Source organism: Dama dama, chromosome 4 (genome assembly GCF_033118175.1).
Source record: "Dama dama isolate Ldn47 chromosome 4, ASM3311817v1, whole genome shotgun sequence".
NCBI lineage: Eukaryota > Metazoa > Chordata > Mammalia > Artiodactyla > Cervidae > Dama > Dama dama.
In genome coordinates, this window is record NC_083684.1 from 57,628,944 (window position 1) to 57,636,860 (window position 7,917).

Below are 7,917 nucleotides of genomic sequence, written 5' to 3' on the forward strand. Positions count from 1 at the left end.
CCCACAAATGTAATTCTCAGTCAATTGACCTTAGCCAACTCCCTGGTCCTTTTCTCTAGGGGAATCTCTCAGACACTGGATGCTTTTGGTTTGAAACATTTCCTGGGAGAAGCTGAATGTAAGGTTAGCTTTTATACTCACAGAGTGGCCCGGGGGGTTTCCATCTGTACCACCTGCCTCTTGAGTGGCTTCCAGGCTATCACGATTAGCCCTAGTAATTCCAGGGGGGCAAAACTCAAACTCGAAGCTCCAAAATTTGTCCAACCCGCCTGTTCCCTCTGCTGGATTGTTCATCTCCTGACAAATGTTGTTGTGCCAATGAAACTGACTCAGCAGGTAATTACTGCAAATGTAACAGAAAAGCATTTTGGATTGTGTTCTGCAAAAATGCTTGATTCATTTTTGACCTCAGTCTATGCATTCCTGTATCCTTTCCTTGATATGGTGTGTTTGGTAGCCATGGGTTGGGCCAGCGGTTCCATAGTGCTCTTCCTGCAAAGACATAAGCGGAGAGTCCGGTATATTTACCACAATAGGCTCTCTCCCAGAGCATCCCAGGAGGCTTCTGCCATTCGCACTGTCCTGCTTCTGGTGAGCTCATTTGTTTCCTTTTATTCTCTCTCCTCCATCTTATCAGTTTATATGACTTGCTTTGTCAAACCCAACTTGCAGTTAGTGAATGTCAGTGCATTCCTGGCTGCTTGTTTTCCAGCCCTCAGCCCCTTTGTGCTCGTCAGCTGTGATACTCAAATCTTCAGAGCCTACCTTGTTATTTGTGGTAAAACAAAAATTTCCACATAGTCCTTTTACAAATAGCTACCATTCATTCAACACTTTTTAAGCACTCAATATTCGGTGACTGAGTTCAACTGTAGACTCATCTAAAATGTATTATTTTTCAACATGATTTGTGGTTTAGTTTAATTTTCTATATGCCTTTGTTATTTTCTCTTTGCATATTGTCTTTCAAGTCAGCAAATATGTTTTCCTCTACCCAAGAAAAAAGGGACCACTTATATTGACACTTGGCATTATCCTATATGGCAGGGAGCTATTAATAATTCCAGTGGGAGACCTACTTGATACTATTCTTGCTCAACTATGTATAATTTGATTTAGCTTTTTAAGGTCCCATCCTTAAAATGGATCAGCCAAGGACCAGCAGGCACTTGAAGAAATATTCTATCCTGAAACAAAGACAAAGACAAACAGATAGGGGAAAATAATGTGGAAGAAAAAGGATATTAAAGAAGTAAGCTAAAATTTTACAATTTGTAAACAATATTGTTAGTGAGATATGAAACTCTATTGCATGCATAAGGCAAGGGTAGTATGCTATCAAAAGAATGATGGAAGACAAAAAAGACTATTGGGACTTAGAAACATGACAGAAGAGGTGAAGTATTCAGTAGAGTGGTTGGAAATTAAAATGGAGGAATCTTTAGGAAATTGGATGAAGGGATAAGAACATTAGAAACCTTAGAAAAGAAACAGAAATGATATATGCACCCCTATGTTCATCTTAATATTATGGAAACAACCTATGTGCCCATTAATGGATGAATGGATAAAGATGTGGGAGATTCACAGATACACAAGAATATTATTGAGCCATAAAAAGGTGAAATCCTGCCCTTTGAAACAGCATGGATGGACCTTGAGGGAATTATGCCAAGTGAAATAAATCAGGCAGAGAAAGACAAATAACATATGGCTTCATGCATATTGTGGGATATAAGAAAAAGAATCGAAAAACAAAATAAATGAACAAGCCAAATAAAACTAAACGTGTAGACATAGAGAACAGAGTGGTGGTTGCCAGAAGGGAAGGAGTAGGTTGGTGGGTGGGAGGAGGTGAAGTGGTTAAAAGGGGTGTCTGGCTTGAGCACAGTGACTCCATTTTGTCAGCTCATTCTCAGACCCACAGTCCTACCCTTTTCCCCTTCTGAGTGACTGAACTTTAGCCTCTTCACAAGGAGTGCACCCAAGCCAGATAAGTTCTCTATCAGTTTTTACCCTTGCCTTCATCTGATAGGCAAATAGATGACTACTTTGCTTGCGCAGATGGTCAGTGGTCATGAGACCCACCAGAGAGAGGAAAACTCCCCCACTCCTGTCAGTGTGGGTGTCCTTACTTGGTAGTCAAATTCTATTTTTAGCTTTGACCCCTTTAAATTACCCCGAACCCTTTTTGATGACATGGAGTGCAGCTGTGAATGCTTCTGGATCATCCATCCACTTTCCTGCCTGTAGGTAAGTTAACCACAATAAACTTTAAAATTGCACTTTATGTAGTGGCCTACTTAATATTCCAGTCTCAAAGTTTCTTCTCAGTTCAGAGAATATTACTCAATATCTTCACTTCCCCACAGGTGGTCAACTGTAGAGTCATGGATGGAAGCTAAATTTTTGGTGGTAAGGAGGCCTAAGTGCATACAGAAATAGAAATATAATGTTGTACACATGAAACATAATGTTATAAACCAATGTTACCTGGATTTGAAAAAAATAATGGCCCCAAACTTCCCAAATCCAGGAAAATAAATGACATCAAGATTCAAGAAGCCATATAGACTCAAAATAGGATGAATCCAAAGTAACCCAAAGTGAGATCATGGTAACCTGAAAGAATAGGCATATAGAAGATATACAAAAGAAAATAAGAAAGAAAGCAGACCACATCACTACACACACACACACACACACACACACACACACACAAATCAATGAAACAGAAAGGAAGACAGCAAGAAGGGAAAAGTGACAAAAAAGCTGTAAGACAAACAGAAAACAATTAACAAAATGACAATAGTAAGTCCTTCCCTATTAACTACTACTTTAGATAACAATGGATTAAACCTCCTTATCAAAAGACAGGGTGGTTGAAAGAATAAACAAAAAAGATCCAACTATATTTATCTACAAGAGATTCAATTTAAATTTAGACACACAGAAGCTGAAAGTGAAAGCATGGAAAAAGACATACCATGCAAATTAAAAACGAAAGCATGTGTGTTGTTTAGTTGCTAAGTTGTGTCCAACTCTTTGCAACCTCATGGACTCTAGCCTGCCAGGTTCCTGTGTCCATGAGATTTCCCAGGCAAGAATACTGGAGTGAGTTGCCATCTCCTTCTCCAGGGGATCTTCCTGACCCAGGGATTGAACCCACGTCTCCTGCATTGGCAGGTGGATTCTTCACCACTGAGCCACCAGGGAAGACCCAAAGCATGGGTGGCAATTTTGTCAAAAATTCAAGTAGAGCATAAAAATATCAAGTGAAAACACCTGGACATCTATTGCCTTGTTATAATAATTCTTAGTGGCTCTCAGTATCTTCTGACACATATTCATGTAAATAAGAAGTGTATGTATGTATTTTACATTTAAAAAGATTTTTTTTATTAAATTATTTTTTTATTTTTGGCTGTGCTCGGTCTTTGTTGCTTTGCATGGGCTTTCTCTAGTTGTGGAGAGGAGGGGCTTCTCTCCAGATGTGGTGCACTGGTTTCTCATTGCGGTGGCTTCTCTTGTTGTGGTGCATAGGCTCTAGGGGACGCAGGCTCAGTAGTTGTGGCCCACAGGCTTAGTTGCTCCACAGCATGTGGATTCTTCTTGGACCAAGTATCGAACCCATGTACCCTGCATTGGCAGGCAGATTCTTATCCACTACACCACCAGGGAAGTTCTGTATTTTACATTTTTAATAGGCATAGAATATTGTTAAAAATCTGGCATACATAACTCTTGTTCATACACTCATACATATACAAACACAGTTGCCTTCCATTTCTATATCAAAAAGTTTAAAATTTCACCACATTCTTTATAAATAATGAATATATTCTAAAAGTATTTAATTGTGTAAGTATAACCCAAGAAATAGAACACACGAAGTAACTTTAAATCCTTTTATCAACGTATCTCTTCATCTTCCTGTCTTCCTGTAGTTTCCACACTCCTGAATTTATCATGTTTGTTTTTTATTATGTACCACTTATGCACAAACTATCACTTGTTTTGCCTCTTTTTAAAATTTTATGAATGAAATTATATTGTATGTATATAACTCTTTGCTCATCATATTTGTCAAATTCAGTAAATTTCACTCCTGTGCGCTGTCCTGCTGTGTAGGTACTCCACATCTAATTATCCATTCCTCTTCTGATGGGCATGTTTCATTTCTGGATTTATCACTGCAGTGAAATGAAAACAGTGAAAGCAATGTAGTGAAGTCAGTGCTGTTGATTTTGATGACAGTGAAAATTTTGACGAAACCAATTAGGGTGAAACAAAAGAGAGACTTTTGGAAGAGAAACAAACCAACCAACAAAAAAGGTCAGAAAAGAAACCCCCCCCCCTTTTTTTTTTCAGGAATGCTTAGAATTTTATTCTGAAATTATAATAGGAGAGGAATTTTATCTTCTCCCCTAATACTGTACCCATTACCTGTTCATCTATTTTTATCTACCATTTCAGATAAGAAAAAAAAAGTCTGACAGAAGAAACTATAGATATTTTGGTTCCGCATTGCAGCTGGCACAGGTCCTGCCTAAAAAATGAAAACCTGATTTTGTATATTTAGAATATTTTAAAATGCAATGATTATTTTTGGAAATAAAACAAGTAGTTTCTGACTGACTAATTACATTGTCTCAGACAGATTCCATCCCTTATCTGACCCATAAGATAGGACATCTGATTCCCTAATTCTGGGCTCTACTCTAATCTACCTGACCCTACCAGTGGGAATTTATTTCTTTAGTCCAGGGTTTTCAAAGTCATTTGCCCAAGTTCCCTTAACATCATAGAAGAGTGGAGGCCTACCTCAGCCATTCCATGACTGGCTGTTACTTTGATTTCTTTTTTCGTTTTCAAGGTTACGCTGATTTGCATTCTTTCCCATAAAACATCTTTGATTCATTATAAAATATCCAAATCTTTTGGCAGATAAACTTCAAGTCTTTTTCTGCATATTAAATTTGATTCTCCGACAAGATGAAATAACACTATTCTATTTTCGAGGTAAGGAAACTGGATTATTGTCCTGCTAAGTCACGTCATTCACTATCAAAACACACAGTCATGATTTCCCAGGCACATATAGTGGTTGGTAGATAATCAAACTAAAAAACTAACATGCCAAGTTAGATAACATTGTGCTGTTTTTCAATCCCAGCTGGACAGTGTCCCATTTTCACAATCACCATGGTATGCACACAGAAGAAAAACTTATCGGAAAAAAACATCTCACAAATACTGTCATGTTCAGTTACTGACATTAGTAGAAATACACAAAGACACAGACCTCAAGTCTCTCAGTCCTTCTCACAGGTCCCCATGGTCACAACATCCATTCATGACCATTTATTGTTGCTTCCCAACAGTGGCATAAAATCTCTAATACAAACTGCCTTGAAAGTGAAAGTTGCTCAGTTGTGTCCAACTCTTTGCAACCCCATGGACTATACAGTCCATGGAATTCTCCAGGCAAGAATAGTGGAGTGGGTAGCTGTTCCCTTCTTCAGGGGATCTTCCCAACCCAGGGATTGAGCCCAGGTCTCCCTTATTGCAGGGAGATTCTTCACCAGCTGAGCCACCAGGGAAGCCCAGGAAACAGAGATTCACATTTGCAGAAACTATCCCATCAATATAAACAACTCTAGACAGCGTTCCAGACATTGAATCGCATCCAGAAGCTCACCCAAAGTAATACACATTCATCTTTTCAACTGCCAGACCCTGCTCCAGCCTCTCATACCCAGGGAAGGTCGTCATGACCTAGCTAAGGGTCATTTCCACGAATTTTACCACAGATGCCTCAGCTCACTAGGCCTAAACCCCCTAACTGAGAGAATCAATTCCTGGGTAGGTTGACAAGAAGTCCAGTGTCCCCGAGGAGCTGAGAGGGGTCTGGGGCTCTCGAGGAGGAGATAGGGGTCTGGAGTTCTCAAGGAGGAGAAAAGGACAAACATTTTGTTCTTTAAGCCCAGAGCTGATGATTGCAGAACAAAACAACTCATCTTGCTCAAGGATATGTTTTCCCTTAAACTCTGTACCAATGATAATATAACAATAATGTATCTTGCTTGTGGACATATTTCTCCTTCTTGAGAACCTTCTGACTAATCCTGTCATCTTAAAATGTATATTATATCTCTTCATTTCCAAGGCAAACCATTTAATATCGCAGTAATCCAAGTCTATGCCCCAACCAGTAATGCTGAAGAAGCTGAAGTTGAACGGTTCTATGAAGACTTACAAGACCTTCTAGAACTAACACGCAAAAAAGATGTCCTTTTTGTTATATGGGAATGGAATGCAAAAGGAGGAAGTCAAGAAATACCTAGAGTAACAGGCAAATTTGGTCTTGAAGTACAGAATGAAGCAGGGCAAAGGCTAATAGAGTTTTGCCAAGAGAACACACTGGTCATAGCAAACACCCTCTTCCAACAACACAAGAGAAGACTCTACACATGGATATCACCAGATGGTCAATACTGAAATCAGACTGATTATATTCTTTGCACCCAAAGATGCAGAAGTTCTATACAGTCAGCAAAAACAAGACCGGGTGCTGACTATGGCTCAGATCATGAACTCCTTATTGCCAAATTCAGACTTAAATTGAAGAAAGTAGGGAAAACCACTAGACCATTCAGGTATGACCTAAATCAAATCCCTTATGATTATACTGTGGAAGTGACAAATAGATTCAAGGGATTCGATCTGATAGACAGAGTGCCTGGAGAACTATGGATGGAGGTTTGTGACATTGTACAGGAGGCAGAGATCAAGACCATCCCCAAGAAAAAGAAATGCAAACAGGCAAAATGGTTGTCTGAGCAGGCCTTACAAATAGCTGTGAAAAGAAGAGAAGCGAAAGGCAAAGGAGAAAAGGAAAGATATACCCATTTGAATTCAGAGTTCCAAATAGCAAGGAGCGATAAGAAAGCCTTCCTCAGTGATCAATGCAAAGAAATAGAGGAAAACAACAGAATGGGAAAGACTAGAGATCTCTTCAAGAAAATTTGAGATACCAAGGGAATATATTATGCAAAGATGGGCACAACAATGGACAGAAATGGTGTGGACCTAACAGAGGCAGAAGATGTTAAGAAGAGGTGGCAAAAATACACAGAAGAACTATACAGAAAAGATCTTCATGACCCAGATAATCACGATGGTGTGATCACTCACCTAGAGCTAGACATCCTGGAATGCGAAGTCAAGTGGGCCTTAGGAGGGCTAGTGGAGGTGATGAAATTCCAGTTGAGCTATTTCAAATCCTAAAAGATGATGCTGTGAAAGCGCTGCACTTAATATGCCAGCAAATTTGGAAAACTTAGCAGTGGTCACAGGACTGGAAAAGGTCAGTTTTCATTCCAATCCCAAAGAAAGGCAATGCCAAAGAATGCTCAAACTACCACTTGAGTGCACTCATCTCACACACAAGTAAAGTAATGCTCAAAATTCTCCAAGCCAGGCTTCAACAGTACGTGAACCATGAATTTTCAGATGTTCAAGCTGGTTTTAGAAAAGGCAGAGGAACCAGAGATCAAATTGCCAACATCCGTTGGATCATCAAAAAAGCAAGAGAGTTCCAGAAAAATATCTATTTCTGCTTTATTGACTATGCTAAAGCCTTTGACTGTGTGGATCACTATAAACTGTGGAAAATTCTGAAAGAGATGGGAATACCAGACCACTTGACCTGCCTCTTGAGAGATCTGTATGCAGGTCAGGAAGCAACAGTTAGAACTGGACATGGAACAACAGACTGGTTCCACATTGGGAAAGGAGTGTGTCAAGGCTGTATATTGTCACCCTGCTTGTTTAACTTATATGCAGAGTACATCATGAAAAATTCTGGGCTGGATGAAGCACAGGCTGGAATCAAGATTGCTGGGAGAAATATCA